Source organism: Cimex lectularius, unplaced genomic scaffold (assembly GCF_000648675.2).
Source record: "Cimex lectularius strain Harlan isolate CLEC.00 unplaced genomic scaffold, Clec_2.1 scaffold14, whole genome shotgun sequence".
Lineage (NCBI taxonomy): Eukaryota > Metazoa > Arthropoda > Insecta > Hemiptera > Cimicidae > Cimex > Cimex lectularius.
In genome coordinates, this window is record NW_019392637.1 from 1616090 (window position 1) to 1635216 (window position 19127).

Genomic DNA, 19127 nt, shown 5'->3' on the forward strand with positions numbered 1-19127 from the left:
TTTAAAGGGAGTGACTGATAAATGAGAGAGAGAGAGAGGGAGGGAGAGAGAGAGAGAGAGAGAGAGAGAGAGAAAGAGAGGTTTAGTTGTCCAATTTGTGCTCTTACATTTATCAACAAGCTCATGGCTCATCCTTGCACACATATAACCTACCTTTGAGCTCCTGCCCTGCCGAATGTGTTTTATATATGACAGATTTGAATTATGCAAATATGGGATAGAGAGAGTAAGTGTCTGGCTATCTTGAGCTTTTGTGACGAGCTCTTATGAATGACTTCCTGGAACATCCTCCCTTCCTGTTACCAGGACGGTTAAGATCCCATAATCTCAACTGTATCTATTATGACGGCTTACCTAGAAAGGGGTGCCCGTTGGCTCCTGTTACATATTTTTAAACTTAGTTTTGACCAAACCATAGCTCTTATGTGTATTTTTGTACATAGCATGAATTTACGCATACCTTGAACGGAGTGAGAGTGAGGGATGGCCAGGTTGAGCTCCTGGCAGATCATTCTCCCTTGATAACCAACAGATTAAAATTGTCCATGACTCTTGTCGATTTTGGTCTCTAAGTACACGTGGAATGTTGTTTAATTTTTATTTCCCCCCATAGCTGTATTTCGGCTTAGAATATAATCGACGTCGGCCTGAATGTGGGCGCCTGCATTGTCGAACAGTCGCAATTGTGTGCAATTAGGGAGGATTAATGGGACGTGCCTATTAAAGAGGAAGGTTGTTCCGGTGTTTTATTTATTTATTTAATTTTTTTTTTTTTAAAGGGTCTGTTTTGTCTTTTTGATTTCCTCGCTTTCTGTGTTGTTTTTGTGAAGGGCTTTCCGATAAAATAAAGAGTGTGGGGGCGTTATCTGTCCCACGGTCCTTCATCTTATCGGTCCATTCTTCAAAATTAATGAAAAACCTCCTTATCGCGTGTTTTTTCTTCTCGTCGACTTCCAAGGGGGGGGGGAGAAAAACAATCGAAAATCTGGTAAAAGGCGTCCGTTTGGAATACAATGACGATTCTGATGAAGATGGGAAAATAAAACCGATAAACGTTTAAAAAGAATAGTTCTAGAGTGAAACCACGGGTAAAACGTCGAATTCTGGTCCTCCGGGCCGGATGGCGTCCACTCGACGCCGTTCAATATTCCCTCCCTTTTTCACACCCTCTCTATTAAGCCCCTTTTAAAGTACTTTATAAGCATACTTAAAATAGCGATCCTCCCTTCCTGTAAATTGCCCCCCCCTACCTCCCACCCTTGATCTAATTTTTCGACCCTTTTGTTCTCGTCGAGGGTTGAAAGTTGGCCCCGGACTGTTAAGCCGCCGATTCAAACTCTGATTGAACATCCACCCGGTGAAAGAGTTAAAAAAAACACCAATGACATAAAAAAGTCTTGTCGTGTATCCGTCAAGTCCGTTTTCCTCCCCTCGGAGCTGGATTAAATTGCAAGAAATCCCCCTCCTCCAAAGTCAAACTACCCCGATCCGAAAACAAACAGAAGGGGTGGGGAAAAGGGAGAAAACAAACAACCCCGGAAGGGGCGAAAAAACCCTCACTCTACATAAACCCCTTAAGATTATCCCCCCCCCCCCATTATCGGACAGGACACTGTTTAAAACAAAAGAACAAAGACCTTAAGACATAAACAACAGAGAAAAACCTGTCCTAAAACCCTCTTTATATCCCACTATCTACATTCCAGACTTAAACATTTAACTTGATTATAACTCAAAAATACTTAGGAAGCACTTGAGGACGCCGTTTCGCCCCTTGGAACTCCTCTAGGACGAAATCGTACATGACAAACAGAGAAAGGCTTTGAAATTTGCCTTGAGACAGCCCCATTTCCAACATCTTATCAGGGGCCCCGAGGTGTTCTTAATCGGCTTATCGCCCTTCAAAAATTCAGTCCTACCTCCCAACGGTAGTATAAATCCTTCGGATTAATATTGACATGTTGAACTGAATGTAGGTCATACTTTTTTGATACACCTGCTATCGTATGAAAATATCAAAGATCCCCCATGTAACGCGATATTTCCCTATCTCCGTCAAACCGTAGACTTGACGGGCTTGACTCCCCACCTCTCACTGGGGACTTAACGACACAAAAAACGTTTCTTCCCCCAGCTCTTACCACCATCAAAACTACTTACCCTGACTAATTTTTCGAAAACCGGCGTTATTTAATATTTAATTTTATTATTAAATTTAATATTTTTTACGTTTTACGTAATTGAATATTAATTTACATGTATTGTTCCATCATTAACAATTAAAATTTGTTGTTACGTTATTGGCAAACAACTGGGCAGAGTTGTTATGTCATTTTTGAAAAGTTTGTACAACTATTTCGTCATAGATAATCGATTAGTGGAGTGGTGAGAGTTTTTACGTCATTGACAATCAACTTATGAACTGGTCAGAGTTGTGACGTCATTGTCTATCATACTTGTAAACTAGTGTGAGTTGTTGTGATGATTGTCATTGACAATCATATTATCTTGTGAGCTGGTGAAAGTTGTTACCTCATTGAACATAACATAATGAGAGTTGTTATGTCATTGACAATCAACTAGTGGGGGTTATAACATCATTGACAATCAACTAGTGGGAGTTGTAACATCATTGACAATCAACTAATGAAAATTGTCAGGTCATTGGAAATCAAATAACGAAAATTGTCACGTCACTGACAATCAACTAGTGCACGAGCCCAATATCGTAAAAAACCTCTATATTTAGACTAGGGATCAAATAGATCAATTTTTGTAACGGGATGTAATAGTGTCCCGTTACTTCCCCTGAAACTTAAAGGAATGGGTTCTATGTAAATTTATTACAAATAAATCAAATCTAAATCTAAAAAAAGCTAGTGAAAATTTTTACATCATTGACAATCTACTTGTGATCTGGGGGAAGTTGTTATGTCATTGACCATCGACTAGTGAAAGTGTTTACGCCATTGACAATCAACTAGTGAGAGTTATACGTCATTGACCATAAGCGTGTGAGCTGGTGTGAGTTATTACGTCCTTGACCACCAACATGTGATCTGGTGTGAGTTTTTACCTCATTGACCACAAACATGTGAACTGGTGTGTGATTACGTCATTGACCACCAACGTGTCAACAGGTGTGAATTATTAATCATTGACAATCAACTAGTGGGAGTTTACGTCATTGACCATAAACGTGTGAACTGGTATGAGTTATGCGTCATTGACAATCAACTAGTGGGAGTTATTACGTCATTGACCACAAACGTGTGAACTGGTGTGTTATTACGTCATTGACCACCAACGTGTGATCTGGTGTGAGTTATTACACATCATTGAAAATCAACTAGTGGGAGTTGTTACGTCATTGACATACAATTTGTGAACCGGTGAAAGTTGTTAAGCTATTGACAATCAACTACGGGAAATTGTTATCTAATTGAAAATCAAATAATGATAATAGTTACGTCATTGACCATCGACTTGTGAACTGGTGTGTGTTGGTACGTCATTGACATGCAATTTGTGAAATGGTGAGAGTTGTAAAATCATTGACAATCAACTAGTGAGAGTTGTCACGTCATTGGAATGAACTGGTGAAAGTTGTTACGTCATCGACCATAGACTAGTGAAAGTTTTTTACGTCATTGACATGCAATTTGTGAACTGGTGAATGTTGTTAAGCTATTGAAAATCAACTAACGGAAATTGTTACCTAATTGAAGACCTAATAGTTACGTCATTGACCACAGACTTGTGAACTGGTGTGTGTTGGTACGTCATTGACATGCAATTTGTGAACTGGTGAATGTTAAGCTATTGACAATCAACTAGCGGAAATCGTTACCCAATTGAAGACCAAATAATGATAATAGTTACGTCATTGACCATCGACTTGTGAACTGGTGTGTGTTGGTACGTCATTGACATACAATTTGTGAACTGGTGAGAGATGTAAAATCATTGACAATCAACTAGTGAGAGTTATCATGTCATTGGAATGAACTGGTGAAAGTTGTTACGTCAACGACCATAGACTAGTGAAAGTTTTTTACGTCATTGGCAATCAACTTGTGCAATGGTGAGAGATGTTACGTCATTGGCAATCAATTAGTGAACGTTTTTACGTCATTGATAATAAACTTACGAAAGTTATGACGTCATTGAACATCAGATGGTTAGAAATCTTTCGTCATTCTGGTGGCAATTGTATTCCGTCCTCTGTTATCAACCGGTTGACAAGTAAATCAAATTGTCTTCTTTTTTGTCCAATCAATAATTCAAGTAAATTGTGAGCGTTGTTCTCCCATTCTTTAGCAATGTTTCGGTTCGTGTTTACGCTGTGTTAATTGATAATTAATTTGTACCTGGGGTGTGTTGTTTTATGTCAAAACCCGTCCGTTGTTGCGCCTCTGTTTATTAAGCAAACGTCAAGTCTGTCGTGTTTCTTATATAAATTTGTGTAACTGGGTTGCAGGCTAGAGTCACAATAGGGGCTTAGAAAGCCGGCTTGGACAAAGCTTTTTGCCAAGGCCCGGTGGTTCGTCTAGAAATCGAGACGTCGGAGGTAGGATGATGAAGACGGGGTAGAACAAAGAATGACGAAGACCGGCTTTGTGTCAGGAGGAGAAGAAAATCAAAAATCAATCCAATTCGGGGAAAAGTTGGGCTTGACAAAAAGGAAGACGGTTTTCGATCGTTTTTTGTCATCCTTCTCTCTTTAAACGGGTTTAATTATGTCTACCCATTGGTGACGGGGTCGGGGTAAGCCGTCAAGCTCATGGAAGTCACCTTCAGGGGACTTGACGCTTGTCAGAAGCAGGTCTGGCAATTTACATACAAAAGCCACGAGCCCAGGGTGGGACGTTTTCCCACTCGAAACCCCGGAAAATCCTTCTGGGAAACATGTCGGGGGGTTAAATTCTTCTTCTTGAAGGGGTTAAATTTCGTGGGGGCGGGAGACGGCCGGCCGACCTTGATAATCGCCCTAATGCCCCTACGTGTTGACCAATCAACAAATTGGCCCTTTTAACCCTTTTTTCCCAACCCCTTCGAACTCGACCTTTTTACTTTTTACCTCTTGCTCTCTCTCTTGCTTTTTCACCCCCTCTTTGAGCCGTTGATTGAATTAGCCATGACGACAGAATTATCGATATACCGGACATTTTTGATCCTGACGCTATTGTTTAATATTGACGAAAGAGGACATTTTAAAAGCATTCTAGACTTAACCAGGGACTTAAAAGTCAGATTTCAGAAAATTTAAAAGTATTTTAGCTTAATGACACATCTACACGGAAAACAAACACTTTGAGTGAGTACAAATACTTTGAATGAATCTGAAATTTTCTAGCATGTATAAATTCATACTTTTTTAAATTTAAAAAATTTTCTATCATTATATAAATTCATTTTTTAATCTAATTTTTTTTTAAATCTAAAATTTTCTACCATTGTATAAATTCATTTTTTTAATCTAAGAAATTTTCTATCATTGTATAAATATTGTATATAATATTTTTTCACATCCCATATGTATTTGTAAAATTTAAACAATGTTTATAAATCCCAGGCCCTGAAGATGATTTCAATAAAGATCGAAACGTTGGCAGGATAAAGAAAATGTTTTTCTAAAACCTACGTCACACAAGACCGCATCTCACGATCTCCGAATAATCATTTTAGCTTAATTTGACGAATATATCAGAATAAGCGCTATTGGCAGATTTCCCATAGTTTTCTTTTTTTTGTATTTCCTAGCTTGTCTTGATTGCGATTGCATTTTCACACAAAAGTAGGCCTTTTGGACTTCGGCAAGAACTTTAAAACCGTGGAATTTTATCGAAATTTAAACATATTTTAGCTTGATTCGATGGAAGTATCAGGATTAGAGCTCCGTCTAGTTTAACCTCGTTTTTCCTAGCTTTTCTCAGTTGATGTTGGATCATCAGTCGAAATTAATCCTAGATCTTATATTTATTTTTTTTTAATCAAGTTCCGCTAAAATATGTTAAAATGTCTAAAATGTGACTTTTTTTAAAGTCCTTAGTTAAGTCTAGAAGGCTTGAGATCGTCAGATGATCCAACAGCAATCCAGAAAAGCCAGCAAAAAACGAGAAAAACCCTGGAATTGCAAACAGAGTTCTAATCCTGATACTTCCATCGATACAAACTAAAATATGAGTAAATTTCGATCAAATCCGGCGTTGTTACAGTTCTTGGTTAAGTCTGAACGGCCTACTTTTGCATGATAATACAACATTAATCCAGAAAAGCTAGGAAAAACGAGAAAAACCCAGGAATTGCCAACAGACCTCTAATCCTGATACGTCCATCGAATTAAGCTAAAATAAGAGTAAATTTCGATCAAATCCGACGTTTTTCAAGTTCTTGGTTGAGTCCAGAAACCGTACTTTTGCATGATGATACAAAAGTAATACAGACAATCTGCCGGGGGCTCTAGATCTGATACTTTCGTAAAATTCAATTAAAATATGTTAAAATTTCGTTAAAATCTGACTTTTTTTAAAAAGTCCTTAGTTAATTCTAGAGGGCTTAACGTCGAGAGATGATTCAACACCAATCCAGAAAATCTAGGAAAAACGAGAAAAGCAAAGGTAAATCTGCCTGTAACTCTCGTATATATATATTTCTATCAAATTCAGCTAAAATACGTTAATTTTTTTTTAATTTCACTTTTTTTAAAGTCCTTAGTTAATACCAGAAGGCTTAACGTCTGCAGATGATGCAACAGCAATCTAGAAAAGCTTACTTTTGCATGATGATACAACATGAATCCAGAAAAACTAGGAGAAATGAGAAAAGCAAAAGGAAAATCTGCCTGGAGCTCTAATATATACATTTCTATCAAATTCAACTAAAATATGTTAAATTTCTCTTTTTTTAAAGTCGTTAGTTAATACCAGAAGGGTTAACGTCGTCAAATGATCCAACATTAATCCAGAAAAACTAGGAAAAGCGAGAAAAACCCAGGAATTGCAAACAGAGTTCTTATCCTGATACTTCCATTGAATCAAGCTAAAATATGAGTAAATTTCGATCAAATCCGGCGTTTTAAAGTTCTTGATTAAGTCTGAATGGCCTACTTTTGCATGATGATACAATCCAGAAAAGCTAGGAGAAACGAGAAAACCAAAGGAAAATCTGCCTGGAGCTCTTATCCTGATACGTTCAGATTACTTGGTTTTCTTGTATTTCCTAGGTATTCTCGACTACTATCGTTTCTTCAGACAAAATTAAGCTGTAATCGGAGGATTTAAAAAATCTGATTTTATCACAACTTAAACATAGGTTAGCTTAATTCAAATAATGTATCTGGATTAGAGTGGTGGTTTTACGCCGGGTTTCTCGATTTTCCTAGGTTTTCTTGGTTGCTGTTGGACCATCTGTCGAAATTAAACCTTGTGGACTTAAGGAGGACCTAAAAAATCTGCTTTTACCGAAATTTAAACGGTTTTTATTTTATCTTAATTCGATTAATGTATCAGGATTAGGAAATTAAGCCTTCTGGACTGAACCAAAGACTATAAAAATGTCAGACTTTATCGAAATTTTAACATGTTTTAGATGAACTGGATTTGAAGTATCAGGATAGAGTTCCTTTCACATTACGTTTGTTTTTCCTAGCTTTTCTTGGTTGATGTTGGCTCATCAGTCGAACTTAAGCCCTCTGGACTGAACCAAAGACTATAAAATTGTCAGACTTTATGGAAATTTTAACATGTTTTAGGTGAATTGGAATTGAAGTATCAGGATAGAGGTCTTTACAGATTACCTTTGTTTTTCTCATATTTCCTAGCTTTTCTTGGTTGATGTTGGATCATCAGTCGAACTTAAGCCTTCTGGACATCACCAAGACTACAAAAAAGTCAGACTTCAGGTAAATTTTAACATGTTTTAGATGAATTGGATTTGAAGTATCAGGATAGAGTTCCTTACAGATTACCTTTGTTTTTCTCGATTTCCTAGCTTTTCTCGGTTGATGTTGGATCATCAGTCGAACTTAAGCCTTGCAAACGGAGCTCTAATCCTGATACTTCCATCGAATCAAGCTAAAATATCAGTAAATGTCGATCAAATCCGGCGTTTTTAAAGTTCTTGGTTAAGTCTGAAAGACCTACTTTTGATGACGATACAACATTAATCCAGAAAAGCTAGGAGAAATGAGAAAAACCCGGGAATTGCCAACAGAGCTCTAATCCTGACACTTCCATCGAATCAAGCTAAAATATCAGTAAATTTCGATAAAATCCGGCGTTTTTAAAGTTCTTGGTTAAGTCTGAAAGGCCTATTTTTGTATGATGGTACATCATTAATCCAGAAAAGCTACGAAAATCGAAAAAACGAAAGGAAAATCTGCCTGGATCTCTTATATATATTTTTTAAATCAAATTATGTTTAAATATGTTAAAATTGCTATAAAATGTGACTTTTTAAAGTCCTAAGTTAAATCTAGAAGGCTTAACGTCGACAGATGATTCAACAGCAATCCAGAAAGGCTAGGAAAAACGAGAAAAACCCAGAAATTGCCAACAGCGCTCTAATCCTGATACTTTCATCGAATTAAGCTAAAATATGGGTAATTTTCGATAAAATCCGGGTTTTTTAAAAGGTTTTGGTTAAGTCTGAAAGGCCTACTTTTCAATGAAGAAAAACCATTAATCAGGCAAGCTAGGAGAAACGAGAAAACCACTGGAAATACCTGGATCTTTATATATATTTTTTATCAAATTCTTCTAAAATATGCTAAAATTTCGTTAAAATTTGACTTTTTTAAAAGTCCTTAGTTAGGTCCAGAGGGCTTAACATCGACAGGTTAGGGATGTTAAATATATTAAAAAACATATTTCAATTTCTTTGAAATTTGACTCTTTTCTTTTAAAGACCTTTGACAATTCCAGAGGGCTAACGTCGAATCAAGCAAAAGTTTGATTAAATTTCGAAAAAAATTCGACGTTTTTAAACTTCTTGATTAAGTCTGAAATTCCTACTTTTGAGTGAAGATACAACAGCAATCCAGACAAGCTAAGAAAAACGCGAAAACTAAAGTTAAATCTGCCAGGAGCTCTAATTCGGATACTTCATAAAATCCAGCAATATTTCTTTAAAATTAGGCTTTTTTTCAGTGTTAATTAAGTGCCGAAGGCAGTAGTGACGATCCAACAGTTAGAATCTAGAAAAGCTAAAGGACAACAGCTAGAAACTATGGGAAATCTTCCAGGGTCTCTTATCCGATATTTTTTATCAAATTCATTTTCAATTTCTCTAAAATTTGCCTTGTTTTAAGGAGCTTAGAATCCAGAGGTCCAGAGGTCTTAAGTCCAGAGGGCTTAACGTCGACAGATGATTTATCCTCAAACTTTCATTAAATTAAGCTTAATTTTTTTTTAGTAATAATGATTTTTTGAAGTACAGCAGGTTTCTTTCAGGTTCAGGTTAGTACAGCTATAGAATGCCTGATAGGTTAGAAATTGGAAAACGTTTCAAAACGAGGGCCACAGGGGTTTCTCAATTTTTATTGTTTCAATTTACGTCGTCCCGTTAAATCTGCTCCGTATCCGGATCTTTTGAGATAAGCCGTATGGAATTTGTTTGTTTTCCACTTAATTATCGACCCGGAGTGGTGGAGTGGTGGGCTCCTTCCGATGAATGAACCTCAAATTGGCCAATTAATCGGCTCAAACCCTGGAAAAATCGTCTCCCGACCGTTTAGATTTCTCCATATTTATTTGCGCTAAACTGCGACTAATCTCGATCCACCAAGGACGGGCAGCGGGAGTCCAAGATGGGGAAAAAAATCAAAACAAACATTCCCCCCATGAGGTACGACGCAAAAAGAGCGCGCGCGCGTAAAACACACACACACACACACAAACAAAAAAAAGATTGGGAGGATGAGGAAGAAATTATGCTTTGATTCGACATGGTAAGCGCGAGAGGCGATAACGTCCCACTCCTCGTTCGCCTATCGTCCCGTTTATTAATTTGCGAGTGCAAATAAAAACACCAATTTCTCAATATGTTTGCCACATGTTATCTGGCCGAGTTATGACACGACAAAGAAGAAAAAAAGGATCCCGACACTTTCATCTAATTAAGAGAAAATTGATTTAAATTTAAATTTTAAATCTGAAAACTGTCAAGTCCTCAGTTAAGTCCAGAAGGCTTAATTTTGTCTGAAGATACAATAGTAGCAGAGACGTCCTAAGAAAACCAAAGTAAGGAGATCTTATCCTGATACTTCAAGTCAAATTTATTTAAAATGGGTTAAAACTTCCATCAAGGCTTGAATTTTTTTATAATCATTGGCTAAGTCCAGAAGGCTTAATTTCGAACAGCAGCCTAGAAAACGTAGGAAAAATGGGAAAACCGTTGTAAAACTACCGGGAACACTAATCCTGATACATTAATCAATTATACTCTGTAATCTGATTTTATCCTGACAGTTCAAATCAAATTAATCTAAAATATGTTAAAATTTCCGTGAAGTCTGACTTTTTTTTATAGTCTTTGGTTCAGTCCAGAAGGCTTAAGTTCGACTGATGAAACAACATCAACCGAGAAAACCTAGGAAAACCGAGAAAAACAAACGTAATCTGTAAGGAACTCTACCCTGATACTTCAAATCCAATTCATCTAAAACATGTTAAAATTTCCACAAAGTTTGACATTTTTATAGACTTTGGTTCAGTCCAGAAGGTTTAAGCACAACTGATGAACCAACATCAACCGAGAAAAGCTAGGAAAACAAGAAAAATTAAGGTAATCTGTAAGGAGCAATGTCCTGATACTTCAAATCCAATTCATCTAAAACATGTTAAAATTTCGATAAAGTGACGTTTTTATAGTCTCTGGTTCAGTCCAGAAGGCTTATTTTCCTAATCCTGATAGATTAATCGAATTAAGATAAAATATGTTTAAATTTCGGTAAAAGCAGATTTTTTAAGTCCTTAAGTCCAGAAGGCTTAATTTCGACAGATGGTCCAACAGCAACCATGAAAACCTAGGAAAATCGAGAAAACCGGCGTAAAACCACCACTCTAATCAAGATACATTCTTTGAATTAAGCTAACCTATGTTTAAGTTATGATAAAATCCGATTTTTTAAATCCTCCGATTAATTTTGTCTGAAGATACAATAGTATCGAGAATACCTAGGAAATACAAGAAAACCAAAGGTAATCTGAACGTATCAGGATAAGAGCTCCAGGCAGATTTTCCTTTGGTTTTCTCGTAAGAGCTCCAGGCATATTTTCCTTTGGTTTTCTCATTTCTCCTAGTTTTTCTGGATTATTGTTCTATCATCATGCAAAAGTAAGCTTTTCTAGATTGCTGTTGCATCATCTGCAGACGTTAAGCCTTCTGGTATTAACAAAGGACTTTAAAAAAAGTGCAATTAAAAAAAAATTAACGTATTTTAGCTGAATTTGATAGAAATATATATACAAGAGATACAGGCAGATTTTCCTTTGCTTTTCTAGTTTTTCCTAGATATTCTGGATTGGTGTTGAATCATCTCTCGACGTTAAGCCCTCTAGAATTAACTAAGGACTTTTTAAAAAAAGTCAGATTTTAACGAAATTTTAACATATTTTAATTGAATTTTACGAAAGTATCAGATCTAGAGCCCCTGGCAGATTGTCTGTATTACGTTTGTATCATCATGCAAAAGTACGGTTTCTGGACTCAACCAAGAACTTGAAAAACGTCAGATTTGATCGAAATTTACTCAAATTTTAGCTTTATTCGATGAAAGTATCAGGATAAGAGTTCTGTGGACAATTCTTGGAATTTCTCATTTTTCCTAGCATTTTTAGATTGCAGTTGTATCTTCGCTCACAAGTAAACCTTCTGGACTTAAACTAGGACTTTTAAAAAATTTTAGGTTTTGTCGAAATTCAAACATATTTTAGCTTTATTCGATGAAAGTATCAGGATAATAGCTCTGCTGCCAATAGCTGGGATTTCTCGTTCTCCCTAGCATTTCTAGATGGCTGTTATATCCAACTGTGGAAATTAAGCCTTCTGGACTTAACTAAGAACTTAAAAAAGTCAGTTTTGATGAAAATTCAAACATATTGTAAATTCGATGAAACTATCAGGATTTTGAAAGATTTCGGTGTTTTTTTTGTGTCCTAATCTACCTAGATTGTTATCGTGACTTTTAGAGAAAAGTAAGCCCAGAAGAGTTAATCTGTGACTTCCAAAAAAGTCAAATTTTACAAAGATCTATTTTATATTAGCTCAAATCGATGAAATCATAGGGATTAGTGCTCCTGAAGGTTTACGCAGGTTTTCTCGTATTTTCTAGCTTGTCTCGACTACCATTGGATCTTCTGTCTAAAATTACCCTTCTGGACTTAATCTAGTACTTTAAAATGGTCAGATTTGATCGAAATTCGAATATATCTTAGCTTAATTTGATCCACGTATCAGGATAAGAGCTCCAGGCAGATTTTCCTTTTGGTTCCGTCGGAAAGAAAAAACGTTTATTCAAAACAACAGTTAAGCCGTTTAAAAAAAAGGATGCGTTGTCTCCTGATGGAAATCGTTAAGATCAACGCTGCCGTCATGCTCATAAATTGACTTAACACCGTGTTTAAATATTCACTGAGGAAGGCGGACAGAAAAAACTATTCTTGTGTTTATTTTGCTTGTTAAGGCCGGCGGTGAGAGGGGTGGGTTTAAATTGGGCCGATTTAAACCTACTTTCCGAGCATAATTTGGTGACGAAGAGCGCTAAGCCTTTGGGCAAACAAGGCAGGGGTGGATTTGCGACCCCTTCGCGCAAGGAGGGGTTGATGATGCGATGATGGGATGATGGCCTTCTTGGATTAATTGCCTTTTACAAGGTAATTCGGCTTTGTTTTGATATTAATTGCCTCGTCCCTATCCAAGTGTTTAATTTCAATAATTCTGATTGACATTTAAAGTTTTTTTTTTAATTAATTCGCCCGGACCGGTTCGAGTGTTTGTAAACACGCGTCGACGACCTGAAAAGTGACGAGGAGGCGTCGTCGTAGGACACCGGTGTAGAAACATGGAAAAACACGTCAATTTTCACAAGTGTATGAGAGATAAGTGGGCTCCCCCTCCCCCTACAACGGACAGCTAATTGCATAATTGACGTGTCACGGATATCTTTTGGGTCGGGCCTCAAAAAAGAAAAAAAAACCGTCTGGGACATGGCGGTGCAAACCGCCCCACATGTTACGCTTTAAGGGCTCGAGATTAATTGACCATGGGTCAATTGGGGAAAAAAAAATTCAAATGGGAATTGGGCCCAACCCCCCAACGGAAAAAACAAACCCAATCGAATTATTGAATCTGTACTAAAAGGGACTACATTAGCTAGGGCTCTTCTCGATAAAAACATTATCTCTTGGACCGCGATAAGGTTTTTTTTCTGTAACAAATCTCCCACTTCAAATTGAAATACTGGGAATCATCAACATCAATGTCAAGCCGGAAAAACATCGATAAGACGGCCCAAAAAGGAATCGAAAAGATTTTCCATAAAGAATGATCGACAAAAATCAGAGTAAGAATCGTCGTTTCACAAGATCAAGGCTAAACCGGTGAAAAAAGACAATATTTTTCGTTTGTAAGGTCAATTTTATTTTTATTGTTATTATTCAATATGCTTCTTTATTGGCAGTCTTTTTAGGTTGGATGTGGCCAAAATTGTTCACCTGAGCTGTCTGGATTGTCAAGATGGCATATCCCACAGTTCGGTATGCGAAAAATTTGACCCATTCCCGTGAGATTTCTCCTATAAAAATAAATAATCCTTGTTCCCCTGAGGAGATTAAAGTATTTGAAATTGTCACAGTTTCTTATGTTATTGAAAAGGAAGGCTAATTTTAGACAGAAGATCCAATAGTGGTCGAGGAACTAGGAAAAACGATAAAACATACACAAAATCAAACAGAAGCTTTCATACTAGTACTTTCATCGAATTAAGCTAAAATATGTTTAAATTTCAATAAAATCTGAATTTTTAATATCTTTCTTTAGATCCAGGAGGCTAACTTTAGTCAGAAGATCCATTCGAGGCAAGGTAGGAAAAAACATAAAACTCACAGAAAATCACTCAGGAGTTCATATCCCGATACTTTTAACGAATTAAGCTAAAATATGTTTAAATTTTGATAAAATCTGACTTTTTAAAATCCTAGATTAAGTCCAGAAGGCTTATTTTACACAAATTATTTATCAGCAATCTAGAAAAACTAAAAAATCCGAGAAAAGACAGAGAGGTTGACTTTAAGTTGACATTCTTTAAAATTTGGCTTTTTTTAAAATTCTCGGTTAAGTCCAGAATGCTTATTTTAGACATAAGATGCAATAGTTTTCGAGGCAAGCTAGCAATAAAGATAAAACTTAGAGAAAATCAAACAGGAGCTCATATCCTGATACTTTCATCTAATTAAGCTAAAATATGTTTAGATTTCGATATACTCTGACTTTTTAAAGTCCTAGATTAAATCCAGAAGGTTAATTTCGACAGATGATTTATCAGCAATCTAAGAAAACTATGAAAAACGAGAAAAGACAGAGAAAGAGGAGCTGTTATCCTGATATTTTAATCTAAGTTAAAATAAGTTGACATTCTTCAAAATTTGCCTTTTTTAATCCTCAGTTAAATCCAGAATGCTTATTTTAGACGTAAGATGCAATAGTATTCGAGGCAAGCTAAGAATAAAGATAAAACTTAGAGAAAATCAAACAGGAGCTCATATCCTGATACTTTCATCTAATTAAGCTAAACTTTTAAACTTTAAATTTCAATATCTGACTTTTTAAAGTCCTAGATTAAGTCCAGAAGGTTTATTTTAGACAAGATCCAATAGTTGTCGATACAAACTAGAAAAACCCATGTTTATCTGCCAGGACTTTATCCTGATATTAATTTCAAATTAAGCTAAAATCTTTCGCTGTTCTTTTTAAACGTTTTTATTGTGTGCACTTGTTGACATCAGTCGAGACTTGACCTGTCCAAATTTACAGGCTGTCTCAGTTTAGTGTTGACTGCAGGTTCACCTCTCCAAAATTTCAAATTGACCTTTTTCCCTTCCTTTCCTCCTCGACTCGACCTCCTGACATTTCCATGTCCGGCCTAGGTTCAATTTTTCTCATTACCTAGAAAATTTGCCAGGAAAATTCTACACGTCCGAGGCGATGGAGCAAATTAGCCCCTTGTGCGGACTAAAACCACTGACCAAAAAGTCCATTTTTTTTACATTCACCCCTCCTACCTGGAAGGAAAAAAGAGGGTGGAGGGTGGAAAAACCGCTTTACACCGCCCACCAAATTCAACATATCTGATCAATCACCCCCCCCCCGTGCCAACCCCGATTTCCAACCTAGGGCACTATTTCAAAAAAAGGGTCAAATATTAAAGAAAATCAATTAAAAAATAAACAAATAAATAAATTTACAAAAAGAAAAATTTAAATATCCTTATATATTAAATTATTGTTTATTACTTACGGAGAAGAATTGTAAATAAAAATAATTTAAAAAAAATATAAAAAAACTCACCTTGATTTTATTTTTTCTCCATGATCTCTCCATGATCAATTATCCAAAAAAATGGTTAAACAGGCACCAGAAATTTTTTAAAGGAAAATTTCAACAAAATTAAATATTTCAAAAAAAAATCGTTCGGAAAAAAAACAGTAGAGATAGAAACTGAACGGTAGCACTGGAGTAAAAAGTTCCAACCGGTCCGAAAGTTCCAACTGGGGAGAAACGCACCGGTCCGGATCGCCGTTGGATTTTCCCCCCTTTTGTCCTTTTTTTGCCGTGTGGACCGGTAAAAATTTTTGCAAAATTTGGAACGGTGCCGTTCGCGGGCCTGGGAGGGCGACTGAGCCAGACGGGCGGCCGGCCGATCCGGTTCGAAGAACAAGCCTGCCAAGGGGGACAAAACTGAATTTCCCCAACACGCCCACATCATATTCACAATACGATCATTAACAAAAACAGGGTTAATCAATTAAATCTAATTAGTTTTAAAATTAAATAATACAATAATTAACTCTTAGGAAGGATTTTATATATTTCCAACTACACCACAAAGGTATGAAAAATCTGATATTAACAATCCTGATTGAAAGAATTTTTAAATTTTTCTTCAAAAACTGCTTGTTTTAAAGTCCTAGGAAAAGTCCTGTACTTTTTATTGTACGAAATTCCAAAGTCAAATCAAGCTGGAAAATACCCACAAAACCTCTGACAAGAGATCTCATCCTGATACCTTTCATTTTTTCCAAACTAATCTGAAATTTCTACAAATCACTGTTGTTTTTAAGCCCTTGCTAAGGTCCTGAAGGTTTATTTTACTCATGAGATCCCACGGTCAAATCATTAAGCTGGAAGATAGCCACAAACCTAAGAAATTCTGACAAGAGCTTTCATCCTGGTACTTTTGATTTTTTCCAAACTAATTTGATATTTTTACAAATCACTGTTATTTTTAAGCCCTTGCTAAAGTCCTGAAGGTTTATTTTACTCATGAGATCCCACGGTTAAATCATTAAGCTGGAAAATAGCCACAAACCTAAGAAATTCTGACAAGGGCTTTCATCTTGGTACTTTTGCTTTTTTCCAAACCAATCTCATATTTCTACAAATCATTGTTATTTTCAAGTCTGTGGTAAAATGCTGAAGGTTTATTTTACTCGTGTAAACCCATAGTCAAATCATTAACGATTGGGTGATAGCCTCTCTCCAGATCTTCCCAAGCAACCGCAGGATCAGGGTTAGAGGATAGCTGTGTCATGAGCAAAAGAACAATGTTAGAAGGGTGTTAGTGGGTTTAGGGTAAGTATAGTGGGAACATCTGCAGTATAAAAGATGTAGGGTATTGGTTCGAGCACACTGCCATGTGGTACTCCCACAGCCAGAGCCATTACATTTCATTAATAAAATGAACCTAAAGACAAATATGACAACTTGTCAAGAAGCGGGGTTTACAATCTTAATTGTAATGATTGCGATATTAAATATATATAACAAAATGGCAGAGAAAATAAAACGAGAGTTAAAACACTTGCCTAGGTCGAACAAATTTTGTGAATTTAAGGACCATCTAATCTTAACAGTTTCACCAAAGGAAGGAAACTAGATTTGTAACTCATTCAACTTAATGATGAGCATTTAATGTTCAAAATTTGGGTCATTCCAAACAACAAATCTGAGTAGAACCATAATTTACAAAAAGGGAATATACATACTCTCCCCACTTTCATCATTTCTTCTAATAGATCATAATTAAATGATAAACTAAATTAAAGAGAATACTACATGCTCACTAACCTGGCTGCCAGCAGAGAAAGTTGATTTACACTTTGAATATCTCTCCTGGGAAAAGAAAAAAGTTAAAATCAGAAAATGATAGACAAGGTACATATAAAAAAAATAGATGTTACATATAAATGAAATTTACCCTCCGAAGGCAAAAATCCTCGTCTTAAAACAGCAACGATTAACAACTAACTCTGTACACTGTTCAACACTCGCGGAAAAATTTAACGCAATGTTTAAATATCACTTTATGAAAATGTAAAAAGAAGGTGTAAAAACGGCTCAACACACCTATAAAAAGAAAACAGAACTGAATAAAGCATACAGTAAATTAAATGTGGTTTACACATAACTACACTCACTTACAAAAAAGGGGGGATATGATTTATTGTACAAATACTAAGTGTGTAGTATTTAGTGACCGTTAATTAATGATTATTTGGAGATCATGACCTACATACATCACACAAGACTGCATCTCACGATCTCCAAATAATCATTTTTTACAATGGAAAGTTCTATCAAAGAACAGGCAAAGTATCATCGTAATAAGTTTTACCATGCCTGGAATTCTCCGGGTGAAATGCTATATTCACTCAAGAAAACTGGCATAATTCACAAATTTATTTATTATTATTCGGAGATCGTGAGATGCGATCTGGTGTGACTTAGGTTTTAGAAAAGCATTTTCTTTATTGTGCCAATGTTTCGATCTTTATTGTGATCATTTTCAAGGCTCAAAGTGTTTATTTTTTGTGTCGTTCTTGTCTGTTGTGTTGTGAGTGCCCAGAGTGAGTTATTTATTATACTATTAATAGAGACACAACAGTGGAATTGTTAAGGAGAGGTAGAGATCTGGGCCTGTCCAGAGAGAAAGTGATAGCTCTAAGTCAATGGACAACAGTACCCCTCCTATCCGGCTGATTCAAAAATAAACTTACGAAACAGGGGGTATAGTTTATTGTACAAATACTAAATAGAATCACCTTATAAATAATTTAAAAATATTTTTGTAATTTTTGTTTTAACCTTCGATGGCAACGAATTTTTTGTCAATCAATAAGATGTAAGTTTTTAATAGCATTAACATAGTAGAAAAGGTAACAAACACAATATTGTACATTTGTGTGAATCATTATTAAAAGGTCTCATTTCACAATAACAATGAAAATTTATGAGATACAAAAAGTATCCAGGCAACTCTCCTGACGACTAGATTCAGTCGCCTTCCCTCCATCTCTTCTCAATCCTCTCCCAAGTGGTTTAAAGACCTAGTTTTTTTTTTATTCTGTCGCATTTTTATAATGGACGAGCTAGAAGCTGTAGCTCTTTGGTATTTAATTAAACAAAAAACAAATAAAAGAAGAGTAATGTGGGTTTACCCACATTTCACAATTTACTTTTTTTAAACTTTTTCCCTGGATGGTCACTTTTTGTTCCAAAGAGTTGGATATGTTTGAACTAATAAAATCCATTTGTAGTTATCAAAAATATCACTTCTATCTATTTTTTAAAAGTTTCAAAGAAGACGTATGAAAATAGTTTGGAACAATCTGCTCGATACAGTATGATTGTGTGAACGCCACCATGCTGCACAACGCCTTTATACAAAAAAAGTCTCCAGCGACCGAACATAACATCCCAAGCAACTAACTAGCTATTCTCCCTGTCTGAATGATCTTATAGGTCCAAACATGGCCATGCAGGATAGCCGAAACACTGGTGGTGGTGGCCGAGGAGTTTGGTATGGCGGAGGGGCATGCACTTTGCACATGGGTGAGAAAGAAAACCCC

General features: G+C 36.1%; 1 protein-coding gene across 4 annotated transcripts in view; it reads right to left on the minus strand.

Moving 5' to 3' along the window:
* The window catches only part of LOC106663175 (high affinity cGMP-specific 3',5'-cyclic phosphodiesterase 9A), a 38008-nt gene extending 22104 nt beyond the window's left edge, over positions 1–15904 (minus strand). For all 4 annotated transcript variants that reach the window (XM_024227150.1, XM_024227146.1, XM_014387814.2 and 1 more), the window contains exon 1: positions 15568–15904. The gene's annotated coding sequence lies outside the window, so the exon portion shown is untranslated. The remainder of the gene's footprint in view (positions 1–15567) is intronic.
* Between the last annotated feature and the right edge of the window lie 3223 nt (positions 15905–19127).